The sequence below is a fragment of the Panthera leo genome, chromosome D2 (assembly GCF_018350215.1).
Source record: "Panthera leo isolate Ple1 chromosome D2, P.leo_Ple1_pat1.1, whole genome shotgun sequence".
Classification (NCBI taxonomy): domain Eukaryota; kingdom Metazoa; phylum Chordata; class Mammalia; order Carnivora; family Felidae; genus Panthera; species Panthera leo.
In genome coordinates, this window is record NC_056689.1 from 13,458,572 (window position 1) to 13,479,654 (window position 21,083).

General features: G+C 46.9%; 1 long non-coding RNA gene across 1 annotated transcript; it reads left to right on the forward strand.

The window, feature by feature from the left end:
- The first annotated feature begins 10,247 nt into the window (after positions 1-10,247).
- Positions 10,248-13,156, forward strand: LOC122202296. The gene is made up of 3 exons (XR_006194581.1): positions 10,248-10,341; positions 12,504-12,651; positions 12,839-13,156. It is a non-coding gene; the product is annotated as an uncharacterized LOC122202296 (long non-coding RNA).
- Positions 13,157-21,083: the final 7,927 nt, after the last annotated feature.

Below are 21,083 nucleotides of genomic sequence, written 5' to 3' on the forward strand. Positions count from 1 at the left end.
CGTGCTCTATAGACTGAGCCAGCTAGGCACCCTGTGGTTTTTTTCTTTACTGAAACATCCCATGCCCTTTTCTCCTTTTACCACCACAACCGCCCTCATCAACAACTTGATAGAAAATTCGAGTCTTCTCATGATCTTTCCCAACTCACCTGATTCCTGATTCTCAGAGGCCAACATGTTGTTGGCTGAGGTGGCTCAGGGGGTCTGTTCTGAGTGGGCACATCTCTTTTCTCCGTATAATTTTGGGGGAAACTGGGGGAGATTTGGGAACAGACTCGCGGCCAGGTTTCCTCTAGCGTGATGAGCCTGAAATATGTTACCTGGTGCCTTTGTTTGCCAGGACAGCCACGGAACACCACAGATGGGGCAGCTCAAGCCACAGAAATTAATTTTCTCGTGGTTCTGGAGGTCAGGGTGGCGGCAGACTCAGCTCCTCCTGGGCCTCTCTCCTCGCCTTGCAGATGGCCGTGTTCTCTATGTGTCTTCCCATGGTCGTGCCCCTGTGCGTCTGTGTCCTAATCTCTTCTCATAAGGACCCCACTCATATTGGATTAGGGTCCACCCACAAGGCCTTGTTTTACCTCACTCACCTCTTTAAAGATTCTGTCTCCTGGGGTGCCTGGGTGGTTCTGACTCTTGATTTAGGCTCAGGTCATGATCGCATGCTTCGTGGGTTCGAGCCCTGTGTCGGGCTCTGTGCCAACAGCTTGGAGTCTGCTTGGGATTCTCTCCCTCTCTCTCTGCCCCTCCCCTGCTCTCTCTTTCTCTCTCTCTCTCTCTCTCTCAAAAATAAACATTAAAAAAATAAAGACTATCTCCAGGTCTAGTCACATTCTGAGGTCCTGGGGATTGGGACTGAACACATGAATTTGGGGGGACACGATTCAGCTCATAACTCTTGGGAACCCTTGATCTAAGCTCAGCCATTCTGGACCGGGCTGGGATGGACTCCATGGGAAGGAGTGGGCGGGGCCATACTTCCCTACTCACAGCCCCATTCCTACTCATGGAGCAATTCCACTGGCTTCTTTTCTTCCCTCTGATGGTCCTGCTCAAGCCTCCGGGCTGTTTCCCACACCAGCCCTGCGTCAGGGGCAGGACCGTCCATGGCTCTGAGTGAGCATCCTTCTTTGCTCCTTGTAGACACACCTTTTCCTTCATAGGAAGAGGGAATCTCTCCACTCCCTCCGATTCTCCAATTCTCCAATTCCTGCCAATGGTCGCAGTCGAGTTAAAAATGAATACAAGGGGCGCCTGGGTGGCGCAGTCGGTTAAGCGTCCGACTTCAGCCAGGTCACGATCTCGCGGTCCGTGAGTTCGAGCCCCGCGTCGGGCTCTGGGCTGATGGCTCGGAGCCTGGAGCCTGTTTCCGATTCTGTGTCTCCCTCTCTCTCTGCCCCTCCCCCGTTCATGCTCTGTCTCTCTCTGTCCCAAAAATAAAAAAAAAAAAAAAAAAAAAAAAAATGAATACAAAGTCTGACCTGGGGGGAGAAGGAGCCACCATAGGACTTTGGGCAGACTAGTGAGAAGACAAGTTTGGGCATTATTCTTAGCGCCATTGTTCGATATGCCACCTTCTTCCCTTTGCTCCCCACCCCTCATGCTTGTCGTCTCAGGTCCCAGCAGGTGGTGCAGTGGAAAGAGCACAGGCTCCGGGGCAAGGGGCCTGGTTTGACTCATGTCTCTGCCATTTGTTAGTTGTGTGTCCTTGGCCAGGTTACTGAATCTTCTTGGGACTCGATTTCATTGTAAATAAATGGGGATAGAAATATTTGCCTTGCAGTGTTGTTGCGGGGGGGGGGGGGGGGGGGGCAGAATTACTTGAAATCATGCATGTCAAGTCCCCAGTACCTTCTGTTAGGGGCTCAACTGTGCCCCCCAAATGCCTATGCTGAGACTCTAGCCCCCAGTTCCTCAGAATGTGGCTATTTTGAAGACAGAATCTTTAAAGCAGTAATGAAGTTAAAACAAGGTCATTAGAGTGGGCCCTAATCCATCATGGCTGGTGTCCTTATAAGAAGAGGCAATCACAGGACTCCTGGGTGGCTCAGTCGGTTAAGCATCTGACTTCGGCTCAGGTCATGATCTCACAGTTTGTGAGTTCGAGCCCCGCGTCGGGCTCTGGGCTGACAGCTCAGAGCCCGGAGCCTGCTTCGGATTCTGTGTCTCCCTCTCTCTCTGCTCCTCCCCCAGTCACGCTCTGTTTCTCTCTGTCTCTCTCTCTCTCAAAAATAAATAATCATTAAAAAAAATAAGAGGTGATCAGAGAGGGAAGAGAGAAGACACACAGAGAGAAGACCATGTGAGGACACGGGTGGTGGTGGTGGAGGGGAAGATGGTTATCTACAAGCCAAGGAGAGAGGGGCTTCAGAAGGAGCCGACCCTGCTAACGTCTTGATCTCAGACCTCCAGCCTCCAGAGCTGTGAGAAAACAAATTTCTGTGGTTTCAGCCTCCTGATCTTCGGTGCTTTTGTACTTTGCCCTGGTTAGCTAAGATACCAGGTTTCAAGCTGATCACATTGGAGAAAACCTGGCAGTGAAGCTGTCCCCAGATCTTCCTCAGTTTCCCTCCAGGGTTATCAGAATAAGAGGGATGTACTTAACTCAGAGCAGATCCCCATCCAAGCCAACAGCATTATGGCCCCTGAGAATCAGAAGTAAGGTGAGTCGTGACCCCTTGATCTCAGACTTCCAGCCTCCAGAACAGTGAGAAAGTAAATTTCTGTTGTCTCAGTCCCCCAGTGTGTGGTGCTTTGTTATTGCTGCCTTAGCAAACGAATACACCTGGTATATGGACGATTTTCTTCCTTTACTTCTGCCCTCTTGCCCCTCACCACCCCTGATTTTAGAGCAGTCTTGGACTAGCCCTGCACAATTTGCAAGCTTAAGACAGGATACGCATGCAAAAGGCTAAACGTAGAAAGAGACTCAGAGAAAAGGGAAAACAAAAGACTAGAAAAACATGTGGCACCTAAAACAAAAAGTACCTTAAAAATCACCTAAAAGTTGGCACCTTAAAAAAAGGTGAAAGCCGACTCTTGGCTCACGGTCGCGTCTCTTGGGTTTTTCGGAGGTTCCCTGCTGAGCCCCTCTCCCCACAGTTGTTGTGACCTTGGGAATCATCTGGAGCCTTTGCGGTCACTTGGAACCCCTGCTCGGTCTCTGCGCCCCAACTCGGGGAAAATCGACAGCTTTGCAGTTTTGTCGTCCAGTCCAAGAACATGGGATCTCTCTTCGTTTGCTGGTTCTTTAAGATCTTTCAAGAAAAGCTTATCATTTTCTTCTATAAAGGAATGTACATCTTTTGTGATTTTGTACTTCTGAGCATTTTGTTTTTCTGTGCTTTCAGTAGTTTGAAAACCTACAGTTTGTTTTTGTTGCTGGTGTACTAAAAGGCGACTGATTTAAAAAAAAATGTTTATCTATCTTGAGAGAAAGAGAGAGAGAGTGTGTGTATACACACAGTGAGCTGGGGAGGGGCAGAGAGAGAGGGAGAGAGAGAGTCCCAAGCAGGCTCCGTGCTGTCAGCGAAGAGCCTGACGTGGGACTCAGTCCCACAAACCTCGAGATCATGATCTGAGCCAAAACCGAGTCAGAAAACTTAACTTGTTTTCCAAAGTTAAATCAAACTTGTATTTTTAATTGAAATCCATCTTGGATTCTGTGTTAGCATTTTCATACCTTGTTAGATTTTTTTTTTAAGTTTATTTACTTATTTTTTGAGAAACAAAGATAGCGCAAGTTGGGGAGGGGCAGAGGGAGAGGGAGAGAGAAAGAATCCCAAGCAGGCTCTGTGCTCCCAATGCGGGATTCAAACCCACGAAACCCTGATATCATGACCTGAGCCAACACCAAGAGCTGGATGCTTAACTGACTGAGCCACCCAGGCACCCCCATACATTGTTAGGTTTAATTTGCCAATTTTTTGGGGGGGGGGTGCCTAAGTGGCTCAGTCGGTTGAGCATCCACCTTTGGCTTAGATCATGATCTCATGGTTCGTGATTTCGAGCCCTCACTCAGGCTCTGTGCTGACAGCTCAGAGCCTGGAGCCTGCTTCAGATTCTGTCTCCCTCTCTCTCTGTCCCTCCCCTGTTCACGCTCTGTCTCTTTCTCAAAAGTTAATTTACTTTGAGAGGGAGAGAAAGAGAGAGAGGGGTAGAGAGAGAGAGAGAGAGAGAGAGAGAGAGAGAGAGAGAATCCCAAGCAGACTCCACACTGCAGCATGGAGTCCTATTTTGGGGCTTGAACTCATGAACCTCGAGATCATGACCTGAGCCAAAGTCTAGGGTTAGACACTTAACCAACTGAGCCATCCAGGTGCCCCTAATTTGCTAATTTTTAAAAAAAGATTTTAAATGTATATTCACGATCAATCCGGGGCTGTGATTTGGAGATTTCCCATTTGCCCTCCCAGATGTGGTCTCCCCTTGCCCCACCTGGTATGACAGTTATGAATTTCTTCAATGAATTACCTGGTTCACAGTTGGGCTGGGCCAGTAGGAACCCTGGCAGGAGGCTGGAGGGAGGGAGGAGAGTGAGGTCACCCCAGGCTGGTTGTATCCTTTAATGGAAGGTCACCGGTCTTCCCAAAGTGCCTGCTCTATCCTTTTGGGTTCTGGTAGCTTCTCCCTTCCCTAGTTCCTATCCCAGGTGTAAGATCCTTTGTTATTCCCCTTCATCCACAAGTTGTAAACAAATCCTCCCCAAATTATCTTATTTCCTGCAGGGACTTTGACTGATGCAGCCCGTAACTCTCTTTTCTTGTAATATTCTTGCTGAGTTTTACAATCAAGGGTATAATAGCTTCATAAAAGCAAGTGGGAATGTTTCTTCTTTATGTTCTGGAATAGTATTGGTTGTTTGGTAGCACAAGTTAAAGCTTTGGTAGAACTTGCTGGTAAAACCGCCTGGACCTAGTGTTTTCATTGTGAGAAGAATTTTGCCTGCTGAATTCAGTTTCATTTGCGGTTGTTAGACTATTAGTGCTTCCCTTCTCTTCCCTTCCCTCCCCTTCCCTTCTTCTCTTCTCTCTCTTCTCTTTTCTTTCCTTCCTCTTTTTTCTTTACTTTTGGTAAATGTGGAATGCATTCATTTACAAAGTTGCCGGCATTTATTTTTTTACATTATCTTCTTACTAACCTTTTTTCTCTACGTTATGCTTAAGTCCCTTAACAATTAATACACTTTATTCTTTAGGGCAGCAAAATTGAGCAGAGCATTCCTGTACACGTGCTGTCCCCACACATGCCCAGCTTCTGCCATTATCAGCGTTCCCTACCACAGTGGTACCTTTGTTACAATCGATGAACCTACGCTGATACAATGTTCACCCCAAGTCTGTAGTTTACATCAGGGTTCACTCTTGGTGCTATACGTTCTATGGGTTTTGACAAATGTGTAATGACATGTATCCACCGTTATAGTACCACACAGAGCATTTTCACTGCCCTAAAAATCCTCTGAGCTCTGCCTGTCCATCCTTCTGCCTCCAAATACTGGTAATGTAATTACTCTCCATTCTTAATAAATTTTATTTGTAGTCTTCTTTTTTCTTTATCAAACTTGTCCCAAGTTTGGCAATTTTTACTAGTCTTTATAAGACCCAACTATCAGCTTTTAAAATGTCGTTGATTTCTCCTCTTTATTATTTTTTCTTTTGATTTCTTAGGTTATTTTTTTTTTCTTAATCTTTTCTCCTGAGTTAAAAATTTAACTCATTAGATTCCTGCCTTTCTTCCTTTTCTTTTCTTTTTTTTTAATGTTTATTTTTGAGAGGGAGAGAGAGAGAGAGACAGAGCATGAGTGGGGGAGGGCAGAAAGGGAGGGAGACACAGAATCCGAAATAGGCTCCAGGCTCTGAGCTGTCAGTGCAGAGCCCGACGCGGGGCTCGAACTCACGGACCGTGAGATCGTGACCTGAGCTGAAGTTGGACGCTTCACCGACTGAGCCACCCAGGCGCCCCTTTACCACTTTTAAGTGTCCAGTTGATATTGTTGTGTAGCCAATCTCCAGAACTCTTGTCATCTTGCAACACTAAAACTTTATACCTATTAAAAAACAAATCCCCATTCTCCCCTCCCCTGGGCTCCTAGCAACCACCACTTGACTTTCTCTGTATGAATTCGACTCCTCAAGGTACCTCGTATAAGTAGAAGAATACAGCATCTGCCTTTTGGTGATTGGCTTATTTCACTTAGCAACGTATTTTCAAGATTCATTCATGTTGTAGCATGTTTCTGGATTTCCTTCCTTTTTTAGAGCTGTATATTCCAGTGTATGTATCTACCGCGTTTTGCTTACCCATTCATCTGCTGACGGCCACTTGGGTTGTTTCCACCTTTTGGCTATTGCGAACAATGCTGCTGTGAACACGGGTATGTAAATATCACCTGGAGACCTTGCTTTCAATTTTTTTGAGTAGGTACCCAGAAGTGGAATTGCTGGGTCATATGGTAATTCTATAGTTACCATATATGGTAACCTATACATTTTTGAGGAGGTATTATATTATTTTCCCCAGTGGCCGCACCATGTTACCTCCCATCAAAGTGCACAAGGGGTTCCATTTCTCCGTATCCTTACCAACACTTGTTTTTTTCTGTTTTTTGATAGTAGCCATCCTGATGGGGGTGAGATGGTACCTCACTGTGGTTTTGATTTGCGTTTCCCTAATGATGAGTGATGATGTGCATCTTTTCATGTGCTTTTTGGCCATTTATATAGCTTATTTAAAGAAATGTCTGTTAGAATCTTTGGCCCATTTTTAATTGGTTTTTAAATTTTTTAAATTGTTGAGTTGTAGGAGTTATTTATATAGTCTGGATATTAACCCCTTATCAGATACATGATTTACAAATATTTTCTCCCCATTCTGTAGGGTGGTTTTTCTCTCTGTTGCTTTTACGTTGGGAAGGTTGAATACATTTCTTTTATCTGGTTAAGGTTCATTTATTTTTTTTTTTAAAGAGAGAGAGAGTGTGTGAGTGGGGGAAGTGGGGCAGAGGGAGACAGAGACAGAGAATCTTAAGCAGGCTCCATGCTTAGCGTCGAGCCCGACAGGGGGCATGGTCCCACAACACCGGGATCATCATCTGAGCTGAAATCTCCACTAACCTTTAATGCAGTAAACAATATCAGTGGCTTTAAAAATATTAAACTATTTTTGAATTCCTGGAATCCAATTCAATTTGTCGTGGTATGTTATGGTTTTTTTTTTTTTTGTTTTTTTTTTTGTTTTTTTTTATGTGCTGCTGGATTTGGTTTGCTAATATTTGTTTAGGATTTTTTGCATCTTTATTCATTAATTAAATGGGCTTAATAGTTTTAATTTCCCATATTGTCCTTGTTTAGATGTTGGCGTCAAAATTATACTAGCCTGATCATTGTGGAGTTGTGGAGTTGTCTCTTTTGTTCTATTTCTTGGAAGAATTTTCTTAGTTTCTTTTCCTTAAGTTTAGTGGTAGAACTCTTTTGTAAACTGTTGGCATGCCGTACCATAGGTCCCACTGAATGCATGAGCAGAATACGGATATATTGAGCATTCTGAAAAGTAAACAGTAGCAGGCAAATTGGGTTCTTTTCGTTAGAATATCTTCATTGCTGCTCCAATTTTATTCACATTTTTATCTCTTTGGTCATGGTTTTCATAATTATTTTTTTTCTAGGTATGTATCAATTTTATCTAAATTTTAAACTTAGTGGCATAATGTTGTGGAAGTATTCCCATAGCCTTTTAATCTCTTCAGTATTGGTAGTTCTCTCTCCCTTCTCATTTGTAATATTAAAAAAAATTTTTTTTAACATTTATTCATTTTTTTTTAACCTTTATTTATTTTTGAGACAGAGAGAGACAGAGCATGAACAGGGGAGGGTCAGAGAGAGGGAGACACAGAATCTGAAACAGGTTCCAGGCTCTGAGCTGTCAGCACAGAGCCCGACGTGGGGCTCGAACTCACGGACCGTGAGATCATGACCTGAGCCGAAGTCGGCCGCTTAACCGACTGAGCCACCCAGGTGCCCCTAACATTTATTCATTTTTAAGAGACAGAGACAGAGCACGAGTTGGGGAGGGCAGACAGAGAGGGAGACACAGAATCTGAAGCAGGCTCCAGGCTCTGAGCTGTCAGCACAGAGCCCCGCCTGAGCTGGAACCCCCCCATATGAGATCATGACCTGAGCTGAAGTCGGACGCTTAACCGACTGAGCCACCCAGGCGCCCTCATTTGTAATAGCTTACATTTGGACTTCTCCGTTTTGATCATTCTCCTTAGAGATGTCTCTTGATTATTCTCTTCAGACTTATTAAAAACATAACTTTAAACATTCCTTTCTTGTTTCTTTTTGCTGGTTTTCTGTTTCATCAGTTTAGTTTTCTATCTTTACTGTATCTTCCCTTCACTGTGTAGGTCCCCTTACCTCCCTCTTTATGTTATTTTTGTCTGATATGCTCTATCTATGTATATTGAAAAGCTCATCAGAAAATATTATAATTTTTTTTCAGCCATCATCATGTTTTAAAGAGCTCCAGAAGAGAAAACCAGTTTAGTATATTTACCCAGATATTTATCATTTCTGTTGCCCTTCCTTCATTTTTTTAAAGATTTTTTTGATGTTTATGTATTTATTTTGAGAGAAAGAGAGAGAGTGCATGCATGTGTGCCCAAGTAGGGAAGGGGCAGAGAGAGGGAGAGACAGAGAATCCCAAGCAGGCTCTGTGCTGTCAGCACAGAGACTGATGTGCGGCTTGGTCTCATGAACTCTGAGATCATGAACTTAGCCAAAATCAAAGAGTCAGACACTCAACTGACTGAGACACCCAGGTGCCCTGCCCTCCCTTCATTAAAAAAATGTGTTTTTTTAATTTTTTATTTTTAAATAGTATCTACATCCAATGTGGGGCTCAAACTCACAACCCCAAGATCAAGATTACATGCTCTCTAGGCTGAGCCAGCCAGACACTTCATTCTTTCCTTCATTTTGGATGCTTTGAGTTTCCCTTAGGTACCATTTCTTTTATGTCTGAAGAACTTTCTTTAGCAATACTTTTCCAGTAGGTCTGCTATTGATGAATCTTTGTTTTCCTTCAATTGGGAATGCCACTTGATTCATCTCCCTTTCTGAAGGATACTTTTGCTGGGTATAGAATTCTAGATTGACAGTTCTCTTTTCTTCTACATCAGAAACTATTGTGCCACTTCCTTCTGGCTACCATGCTTTATGATGAAAAATCTATGGAATTTCAGTGGTTGTTCCTCTTTTGTCAATGTGTCACTTTTCTCTGGCTGTTTTATTTGTTTTATTTATTTTTTTTACAACAAATCTGTTTATTTAATTTTTAAATTCAACTTTTAAATCCTGTAGACTAGTTATATGTTTAAAAAATTTTTAAACATTTATTTACTTTTGAGAGACAGAGAGACAGAAAGTGAGCAGGGGAGGGGCAGAGAGAGAGGGAGACCCAGAACCTGAAGCAGGCTTCAGGCTCTGAGCTGTGAGCACAGAGCTGGATGCGGGGCGTGAGCCTATGAACCGTGAGATCATGACCTGAGCCAAAGTCACATGCTTAACCAACTGAGCCACCCAGGCGCCCCCTGTGGATGCTTCTTATTAGACTTTGTACCTTGTTTCCTGTTTTATGTACTTCTCTAGACAGACCTAGATGACAAGAGCTCAAGTTACTGAGCCAGCTCAAGGTGGGAGCTGGCTTTGGTGTTCTCTAGGTGGGTAATTTTACTTAGAACTCTTTAGTTCTTGACTTTAGCCTTTAAGTGTTGCCTCTAAGTGTTCTTTACTTTCTTGATTCTTTTCAAAAATTATTATTAGTTGGGGCACCTGGCTAGCTCAGCCAGTAGAGCATGTGAGCCTTGATCTCAGTGTTTTAAGTTTGAGCCCCATGTTGGGTAGAGAGATTACTTAAAAATAATAAAAATAAACGGGGCGCCTGGGTGGCTCAGTCGGTTGAGCGTCCGACTTCAGCTCAGGTCATGATCTCGCGGTTTGTGAGTTCGAGCCCCGCATCGGGCTCTGTGCTGACAGCTCAGAGCCTGGAGCCTGCTTCGGATTCTGTGTCTCGCTCTTTCTCTGCCCGTCCCCTGCTCACGCTGTCTCTCTCTGTCTCAAAAATAAAACATTAAAAATAATTTAAAAAAAAATAATAATAAAAATAAAATCTTTAAAAAATTATTATTAGTTAAAAAATATTTTATTCAATATTTTGTGTTGCTTTCAGCAATTGGGTTGGCCAGCTTATCAGTCCACCATCTTGCTGGTAATGAAAGTCCAAATGGAAACATGTTTTGGGTTCCCAATCATGCTCACTTCTTTGCTGATCTCGTAAAAGGTAACTTCATGGATATGTGCTGTTTTCCTTGTGGGACTTTCCATTTATATACGTTTATTCAATTTGTCTTCTTTAAAACTGTTTGGAAGTGATAATGAAATACAAAGTGTTTCAAGAAGTCAATATATTCTCTGTAAAAATTTAACCCATATTTAATACCTGATATACAACTGAACTAAGCTATGTGGAATACGTCAAAAATGTAAAGCACTATATAAATGTAAGATGTGATTAGATAAATAATTTAAAGTCTCTTTATGTTTAATCAGGCCATGAAGAGTAAATTAAAAAGACAATTCACAACAAATGCCTGAGTGAAATCCTCAGGGGTTGATGAGGACCAGCTGCCCACCTATCTTTTACAGATTTCAGGTAGCTTCTACATATGAACTTGAACCAGATTTTCTTATAAAACTGGCAGAGGCAGTCACTTAAGCAATGCATCCCTCGGGAAGTTCATTGCTGAATTCGATTTCTGTATAGTCATAACTCTGGTATGTTTATAAGGCATTTTATAGTTTGTTTACAGTGATGCAAGGACACACTTATATGAGTTATTTGTGATATTTGCAGGGCCTGACATAAAAAAAACAAAACATGTGTTCCTATACTTCAGGTTCTTTTTCTCATTGGCTCCTTCGTGGTGGCACATCTGTACTTTATATCTGAGATGGCTGTGAAGTGTGGCATTCCCTATGCATCTAACCAAAACCCTGGGAGGGCTAAAATGGTTTAGAATAATTTGGAACGTGGGCTTTCTGGCAGGGGCTGTTCTGGCTCTGCCCCCGTGGGCTGTGTGACTCTGGAAGAGCTCTTTCCCCTTTTTGAGGACGATTCTCCTCGCCTGCAAAATGGAGATAATTACCCTCATCTTTTAGAGTCTTGATGGGACTTCAGTGAAACAGGCCATATAGTGCTTCATTCAGTACACAGGAAAACTTAGTAAGAAGTATCTATAAATCAGCTCACTGTCAATCCTCAGACTGTGTTTAGGGCAGCGATCCTCAACCTGGACAGATCATAAGACTCACTTGGGAAGCTTTGAAAAACCCGTGGCCTAGGCCACACCCAAGAACACTTCTAGGAGCATCTCTGGGTATGTGGCAATTCCGATGTGCAACAAGGTTGAGACTCATTGTGGGGCCTTGTAAGGAGGTTAGCAGCACCAGACCCTATGGGAAGATGCTTAAGTTTCTGCAGGAGCACCCTCTACTATGCATGCCATCTCACACTACACATGCTGATTTCATGAGGGTATTCACCTAGCTAAGAGGACAGGGAAGCCCAGTGTATGCAAAGGCCCTGAGGTTGCAGGGGTTAAAGATGACAGGAGGAAGCTGATAAAGGTCATGGAGGCTGCAGGGCAGAGAGAGAGTGAGGTGGCCAAGGGAGGGGCAGATGCGGACCTTGGTACAAGGGCAGCGGATTCAGGCTGGAGTGGGCCTGTGTCCCATAGAGATGCCCGGTGGTGCCCAATAAGTTTGTCATCCCTGCTGAAGCTGGTTTTCAGTGTGCCCTTGGGGATCTTGCTTCCCCTTGGGGACCCCAGTTTCCCCATCCATGAAATGGTAGGGTTGGAGCAGCGTTCTCATGAGCCTTGTGCCCACATTCCATACTTCCAGAAGCCTCATGGATGTCATCCTCTGGACCTCAAGCCTAGTAGACTGGCCACTGACTTGGCTTTCACATGGCCATGGTACATCCCTCTGCTTCTTTCTGAGAAAGGCCCACTGAGCCCCACAAGGGTGAGAATTTCCTTCTGCGTTTACCAGTGTTTTCCTAACAATACCAGGGGCGTGTGGTGTCGGTGACTGCCACCCCCGTCATGCTCAGGGAAGCTCTGGGGTCTCCAGAGCTTCTGAAGCTGTTTTCGTGCTTCTTGGTTAGCATGGAGGCGCCCTTCTCACTGTTTCTGCTCCCGTGATGACAGCAAGTCCCCCCCAAGAAGCCGAGAACCTCAGATGGGTTCTGCTCTCCACACTCAGGGCCTGGCCCGGAGCAGACACTTCTTGTGCCTGGGGCAAGAAGGAGCTGTGTCTCTCCTGATTCCTTGTCACCGGGTCCTCTTTGGGATAGTGGGCTGGAGGCACACTGTCCTGTCCTTCGGAGCTCCCCGTGGTGCTGCCCTCCAACCAGGCCTCATGCCTTTCTTCCTTCCGCAGGCTTCTCTTCACAGGTAAGCTCCCCCAGGGCGTTTGGTTTTGCTCCTTGATATTCAGAGACCATCAGTACCTGCATTCGCGTTTGGGCCTTATGTTTAAGCATGGAATGAACAGCTGGTTTCCTTTAAAGGAACTTCAAACCTTAGAGGTCAGTGTGTGCTTTGAACTGCATGTGTGTGTCTCCCCAAATTCATATATTGAAATCTTAACCCCTGACGTGATGGTATTCGAAGGCGGGGCTTTTGAGAGGTAACTAGAAGCCCCCATGATGGGATTAGTGTCCTAACAAGAAACGACACGAGGGTGATGATCTCCCCCTTCTCTGCCATGTAAAGACGCAGAGAGAAGGTCCTGTCTACCAGCGAGGAAGAGACCTCACTGGAACCTGACTATGCTGACACCTTGATCTTGGACTTCTAACCTCCAGAACTGGGAGATAGAAATGTCTGTTATTGAAGCCACACCGTATGTGGTATTTTTGTTAAGGCAGCCCGTGCTAAGACAGCTGGCTGGGCATTTGGAGCCAGAGGAGAACTCTTCTGTTGCCATTGATCCCAGGTATCATAACCTTATCCTTGTCTCAGCACATGCATGTTAGTCTGCTTGGGAGGCCACAGCAAAGCACCACAGATGGTGGGGTGGGGGAGTGGTACTTAAACAACAGACATTGATTTTCTCACAGAGAAAGAATAGGCTTTCTTTTGTGTTGATGATTATAAGAAGATCTCTACTGAAGAACCCTATTTTTTAAAACTTTATTTATTTATTATTTATTTCTGTTTATTTATTTATTTTGAGAGACCGAGAGCGAGAGAGAGAGAGAGAGAGCGAGCATGGTGCAGGGGCAGAGAGAGAGGGAGAGAGAGAGAGACTCCCCAGCAGGCTCCGCAGTGCAGAGCCCCATGCTGGGCTCGAACTCACGAACCGGGAGATTATGGCCTGAGCCGAAGTCAGACACTTAACTGACTGAGCCACCCTTCAGGTGGCCCTGAAGAACCCTATTTTAAAATTCAAGTTCGTACTCATTTTTCTATAATTCATCATAGAATAAGCAATGGACTTCGCCATATTGATTTCTTCCATCTTTCCAAAGGCCTCTTTTCTCTTACACTCGTGTATTGAGCACCTAGTATGTGCCAGGAACTTTGCTGGACTCTGGGACATGGTCTCACCTTCAAGAAACTCATTCTCATGGGGAAGACAGACAGGCAAACTGGTGATGGCTCACCGGGAGAAGGGCTGGGGTCATGGCTAGCTCAGGACACAGCGGGAATGCAAAGGAGGGGTCCCTTCTCTCCAACCGGGGAGGCGGGAGGCAGCTTGTCAGAGAAGGGCAGGTAGGAGCTGGGGGAGATGGGGCAGTGAGGGGGGGTGTGGTACCAGGGATGGGGGAGGAGTGAGGAAGAGGCCGGGGAGCTGGCAGGGCTGGCCGCCTGTCCAAGGTTCCACCTGGCAGTTTTCTTCAGGGCCGTTGGTTCGTCCTCAGCTGTTTGTCTTGCTCTGTGTCTGTGCCCCATTTTTCTATCAACGGGGTGTGTGACCTCTTCCAGGTTCAAGGGTGGTTTTAGTGTCCAGACTTGGCCACTCAGCATATTCTAACCTCCAAACTCAGTGAGTGGTTAAGGGATGAGTACATTGACCAAACTGGCTCCATGTGACCCAACCCAAGACTTTTCCTGGAGCTTCTTTCCTCTGGGCGACTCAGTGAGAATGTGAAGTCAGTGCAGCTGTTTTCCAGCCTGCGGGGAAGCCTGTCTAAAAATGACACCACATAATAAAAGCAGAGCAGGGCCTAGAAATAAGTAGGCCCTTCAAAGCATTGCCTGAGCCCTGGGCCCAGCCGTGATTCCATTCCATTTCGGCTTCTCGGTAGTGGGGCAGTTTGTTCATTTACTGAGTAGTTTTCGCTTAGCCTATGTGCCACCAAGAGCTGTGACAAACACGGCTATCCTCAGATGATTACTGGGTCACAGAGAGCTCTGCCCACAGAAACGAGCATTTTGTTGGGCTAATTGTAGATTGCAGGACAGAACTGAAAAATCAGGGGCTTTGGAGTACGACAGGATTGATGGGTTTGAAACTTGGCCTTGATACTTAACACAATATGATGCCCGTTTGGCATATTTCTTCAGTACCCTGAGCCGTCGGGTTTTATCACCTGTGCAATACCGTGCTCCAGCTAGGCAGGAAACAATCGTCTATTGAATAAATCTTCGCTGAATTTAGGAGCGTTGGAGATATGTGCACAATCTCTTCGTGCAAAATTATCTGCGTCTTCCGCCTGTGCACAGAATTGTGGTAGGTGTGATATACTGCGAGCAGGATGACCTCTGGAGAGGTGAAGCGGCTTCCCTAAGATGGAACAAGTTTCTCAAGAGCCAGGTTGAGGCGTCTGAGTGAGGGGGGAGTCCTATAGCTTTGGGCACTATCATCCCCGCCTAAGAACGTCTCCCCAGGTGAACGGTGAACCTCTCCGTCGGGGTCAACTCCAGGGTTTCTGATAGGAGTCTCCGGAAGGCTTTTCTGGATTGAGGAACACGGTCAAGTATGGAAGTCTGGTGTAGGTTGAAAGAGAAATCCCTTCCTTGTGGTGCCCACCGACGTTCAGAAGCCAACCCCTCAAGGGAGAGGGAGTGTGATGGGAAATGAGACAGCCGGGGCTCGGGGCCCGGGCAGGGCAGACGCTTCCGAGGCTGGTTGTGACAAAAGGCAGCAGGTGGAAGCAGTGGCCGTGGAGGAGAATGTGTCCGAGGGGGAGGGCAGGGGTCTGGGGTCAGAGGCTGCCGCAGAAATAACCTGGGTAGGGACCCAGGTGATGGCTGCACGTCGGTCTCCCGGGTTTCCCAGCGGCCTCCGTGCCCCTCCGGTCCACTGTACCTCCAGGCCCCGCAGGGGAGCGGAGATTGTGTGTGCGAGAACAATAGGAACAAAGGCTGCTTTCAGGCGCGTGTTTGCATATATGCTTCATAGTCTAAGGGAATTAAAAACAAACACCCTCAGTTGTTTAAGAGCTATGTTGCATGACTAAGGCAGTGATTTACGGACAGGGCTGAGCCTTCACTAATGGGTTCCAGTGACTTCAGTGGACCAAGAAAGGAAGACTTGTTCCCAAGGTCCCGGGTCGATGTCGGGGAGGGCTGTTATCCCGTAAATCACGGTGACCGCACGAGGGGCGTGGGCTCGCTGGGGCCTGGAGGGATGCTGGCTCAGGAGAGGTTGAGGTGCCTGGTGGCTTGTCAGCTGCTGCCAGCCACCCCGGCCCAAAGATGCGACCTCTGCACGGGGCTGTGGACAGCCAGCTGTTGCTCTTCGGGCCCCCTGGGGGCTCTCCCAGCCGTGCCTGAGACTCTGGTGGCCGGAGCAATGCTCTTTCCCGCCCTGTCCTGGTGGTGGGGGGTGCCCGGCATGACGAATTTGTTCCTGGTGTTCAGCTGACATCTTCCTTGTCTCTCCCCCTTCGTTCCCACTCTTGCTCTGGTGCTAATACTCCCCGGGGCCCAGCTGAATGGTCCCGGACTCTCTCTCTGTGGCCAGCTCCCCCGCTATGTGCACGCCACCCCGTCCAGCCCTGCCAGTGTGTTCCCCCAAGGCCGTCACTTGCTCTTCTAGCTCATTCATCATCTTTGTTGCCTTCCTCTGAATTTTCGGAGTCATTTGCTGGTTTCCTGGATCGGGGCACACAGAACAGCTGCCGGTTTCACAGGCATAGCGGGAATAAAGACAGAAGAGGGCTCTCCTGTCTGGTCCCAGAATAGTCCCTCTCCTCCTGGCCCGTCCTGGCGTGACGACACCTGCACAGAAATGCTCCCGGGGACTCTGTGTGAGCCGTGTCTGGCCGAGACTCTTTCCACGCAAAGCCTGTACGTTCTGTCAGTAGTGAAAGGGCTTCATTATGAGAACGAGGTCTCTCACCTTACAAAGCAGGCCCATGACAGGGACACAGGGAGTTCGGAGGGGTGGCGCTCGCTCGTTCTGCAGAGAAATGCAGTGAACGCGCTGATCTCTTCCAAGTCAGGGCCCCAGGGCTGGGACGGTGGGGCCAGGGGAGTGGGGGATAGAGTACAGGGTATAGGGCTTCCCTCACCTCACAAACGAACAGACCGGTTGGCTTATGTATCCTTGGAGCAGGACGATGATATAATAAAATAATCAGGGCCTTCGAGTCAGGGAACTGGCATGGCCATTCACCAGCTATGGGATCTTGGCAAATTCTTTGGGCCTTAACAGCTTATTGGTGACGGTGATGATGTTGATGGCGGTGGCAGGGATGATGAAGAGACATCCAGTGGGAAAGTGGTGTCCCCTGCCATGTGTCCCTGGCTTGGGGTGGTCTCAAGTGTGCCCATCTGGCCCCAGAAAACAGGAGTGGGAGCTCTTTCTCCCATCCTCGTGGGGGCTCCGAAGCCTGGCTGGGGCTTATGAGATGTCGTGGGGTGGCTGAGCACGCAGCCTGGAGCTGGGGGCACCGGAAGCTCTCCGGGATATTGATCCTGCCCGGAGGAAGGCAGTGAGATCTCACAGTCAGGCGTGGCTCCTCTGGTCCCATCCGACCACTAGGACACTCCGTGGCTCTGCTCCTTGACCCCTGGTGCTGCCTTCAGAACTTGCAGGACTCCCAACCAGCTCTGGCCTCCCAGGCCTGGCCCCGGGTCCCCTTCCCCCATCCTAGCTCCCTCCCTCTTCTGATGCCCTCCACAAAAGCCCTGCTGTGTGGTCCCACCTGCCCACCAAAGTGGCACCTAGATCCTTAGGGCCGCAGAACCTTGTTTAGGAGGATGAAGAGGTGCTGGTCCTCAGCAAAGCCAGGGAGGGAGAGTGTTTTCATTCCTTCCAAATGCCTCCCCTTCTCCAAGGAGAGGGCTTCTGGCTAAAGGGCATGTAATGCATCAGACCAAATGGTGCTGTGCTGACTTCACGCGGTTTGTTTTTTAATCTTTCTTTATTTTTGAGAGAGAGAGAGACAGAGCGTGGGCAAGGGAGGAACAGAGAGAGAAGGAGACACAGAATCCGAAGCAGGCCCCAGGCTCCGAGCCGTCAGCACAGAGCCTGACGCGGGGCTCGAACCCACAAACTGCGAGATCATGACCTGAGCCGAAGTCGGACGCCCGACCGACTGAGCCACCCAGGCGCCCCACACACGGTTTTTGTGTGTGTGAGAATCTACGGAGATAATATACATAAAAATGCCTCTTAAGCACAAAAATGTCACATCCTCAGTATGAAAATACTTGAAGGTGGCCTGGAGCACTAGTCCCTGCAGCCAAAAGCAGCCTGGCCTGTGTCAAGGCCTTTGTAGGGCTGGTCACAAAAGAAGGATTGACGTGTGCCTTTGAGGGGTGGGTGGGTAGTAAGAAGAAAAGTGTATAAGGTAGGCCACTGCAGGCCACATGATGGCATTCTCTCTTTGTGAGTGGGCATGGGAGGTATATCATCTGCCCAAAGATCCTTGTAACTGACGACGGTCCTGAATAACCCAAAATTGTTAAAACATTGCTTTCGTGCTCACTGTAATTGTGTCGCCTCATGTCAGGGAGCCTTTTTCTAATACTCAGAAACCTTTGCTCTTTAGAGGTGAAGACATGTTTTATGGCGCTGCTTACCATGGAGTTTGATTTACAGGATAGAAAAGACTCACGCGTCTATAAACATTTGTCGTAAAATCTGCCTCTGTTTCCTCCTCTCTGAGATTTTTAAAGACCTGTCTGTAGTATGGGACTCTGCTATCACAACCCGCCATTTCAGGGCCCGGCCTTGACTGGCTTCTCCCAAACACGCCCTTTCGTTCAGTCCCTCGCTTCTCCCCGGGCATTATGGGCTCAGTGTCTAGACTGGGAATGCATGGTGGTTTTTCCCCACCACATACCCCACATGCTCCCCCCTCCCCGCCCCAACCACCACCTCTGCCTATGCTCACTTCTTACAGCCATTCCTTGAATAAATACCCTCTGCCAGACTCTTTATCCCCTCAGTGTCCAAGGAAACTGATTCATCACACTGAGGTTTCTGTGTGGGAACTGCTCCCAGACAGCTCAAGCCATGTCCTGGCCCATGTGTGGGGTCTGGGTTTGAGTCTGGTCCTTCTCTTCCTTTGTTGTGCTTAATTTGGTCTCCCTGTGGGATGCGGTCCCTGCCTGTTTCTGTGCCATTATTTCACACGAGTCTGTGCCCAGCCTTAGGTTTGCTCAGAGAGACATTCTTGCTGGCCAGGGCAGTGTGGAGCCCTGAAAGTCTGGTGCGAGGGGCTCAGGCCCAAGTAACTCTTGAGTGGTGAATCTGTGGGTGTAAGTATGGATACACCAGGGGCAGCTGGATTTCCAGTCACTTAGTTTCCTGTCTCAAGTCAGTGTTATCCAACAATCTTCGTGGCATTTTTAGGGCCTTTGATGGTGGAGGGAGGAGCATTTCTTTCCGTTTAGGAAAATCACTACTCAGTTCGGTCTGGAATTAATTTTCCTCGTCCAATTATTTTCAATCAAATGCATTGTGAAGAAGCCACTGTGAACTTGTTCAAAAACTCTTCTGTTGTGTTTCTGTGGCTGTTTCAGTGTTCAGAAAAATATTTTATCCCTTTAAGGAGTCCTGACAAGAAGTTACAGAGGATTAACAGGGACCAGGTTGTAAATTGGAGTTGGACCATCCATCATGGAGGAGGGGCTGTTGACAGTTTTAGAAGCCTTGCCGTAAAGAGGGAGACACTGTGTGCTCCATTTTGTGGATTCAGGATCCTGTATCAAGTGAGACCTCTTGATAAATAGTGGAGCAGCTGAGAATTCAGATACTTGGGGGGGGGGGGGCGGATAGAGCAAGACCTTCACAGGTCAACAAAAGAACATCAAGAAGACCATTCTTTCAACAGGCATCTGGCTTGGGAAGAATAGCTCGACACCGAGAATACATCTCAGGCAATGGGGCAGGACACAGGCTCAGCATTTTTAAAAAACTCCTTTTCCATTAAGAGATGGAGTCTAGGTCCCTCTTCTTGACAGACTTCAGACACCTTTGACCAGTAACACATGGGGGAAACGATACCATGCAACTTCTGAAGCTAGATCACAAAAAACAATGCAGCTCTGTCTTGTTTGCTGAGACAATGCTCTTGGATCTCTGTAACCAAGTCAGAAGTCTGACTGTCCTGTGGCCGCCGTGCCACAAGGCAGCCATGCCACACGGAGAGGCCACCTGTAGACCTCTGGTCTGCAATCCACGTCTTTTCGTTAGGTGAGCCAGATGCCAGATGCATGAGTGAACAAGCATTCTAAACCCTAGCTGTCAAGCCACCCCCAGACTCTGAGTCTCCCCTGTCGATGCTCCAGATGTGGTGGAGCAGAGACAAGCCATCCTCTCTGTGCCCTGTCCACATTCCTGACCCACGCAATCCATGTGCATAATGAGATGGTTGTGTTAAGCCACTAAGTTTGGGGTCATGTGTTCACGCAGCAGTAGAAACTGGAATGGGCGACCTGTAAAATGGTGGAAAAATAAAGCAGATTGAGGTGTTAGATAGTGAGGCAGATGTAGGTGGGGGCAGACCTTTGGGAGAGGGTGTTAGAAGACTTCTCTGAGGAGCTGACATTTAAGCAGAAAGTTGAATGATGTGAGCATGCGGGTTTCACTTCTGGGGGTGGGGGACGGGGAACCACAGATCCTGGTCGTAGGTAGAAGCCAGTGCAAAGGCAAGAGATGGAATGAGATTATTCAAGGGATAGCAGGACGGCCTATGTGTCTAGAGCTCAGAGAGTGAGGTGGGGAGTGATAAGAAATCCGAGGGAGCCACACGTAGGGCTTTGCTGATCTTGATAAAAGATTTGAGTTTTATTGTAAGCCAACAAGAGGTTTTGAACAGGGGAATATTCTCTACACTCACTCCCTCATTGATTTTATCCAGTCTCATGACTTCAAATAGCTTCTATGTGCTAATAATTTCTAGATAGATATTTCTCATCCAGACCTCAGCTCTGAATTCCAGATTCTTTATATGGCTGCCTCCTCAACTCTTCACATAGTTTGTTTGATAGGTATTTAACGTGTAATGTGTACAAACTATTAGCTTCTTCCCTGTCCTAAACATCCTCCTCACATCGTCTACTCAATATTGTCAAATGGCGACTCTGTACTTAGAGTTGCTCCTGTCACCTTTGACCCCTTTCTTTCTTTCACATCCCTGTCGGATCCATCAGTAAAGACTACTGGTTCTGCTTCCTATCGCTTGCCTCTGCTTTCACCCTCACCTTCCTTCCATATATTGTCCTGGCACAAATATGTATCTGTTGGAAAGTCTGATGACAATCTGATTGTCTTTTCCTTACTAGTAGCTTGATCTTTTTGCCTAGATGTCCAAGGGATTTTATATTTCTCTTTAAAGTCTAGACAGTTATCAGAATATATTTTGGTATTGCTTCTTCTGAGTTGGTTTTGACTTTATATATGTCGTGTCAAAATTTTTAAATTAATTTCAGAAAAGTTTTCTTGGATTGTAGTTTTTAGTTTGGGTTCTATCCCTTGCTTTGGTTTTCTGTTTTAGGGACTCCTTTTATACAAATGTTGGATCTTCTTTGCCTGTCTTCTATTTCCGTTACTTTC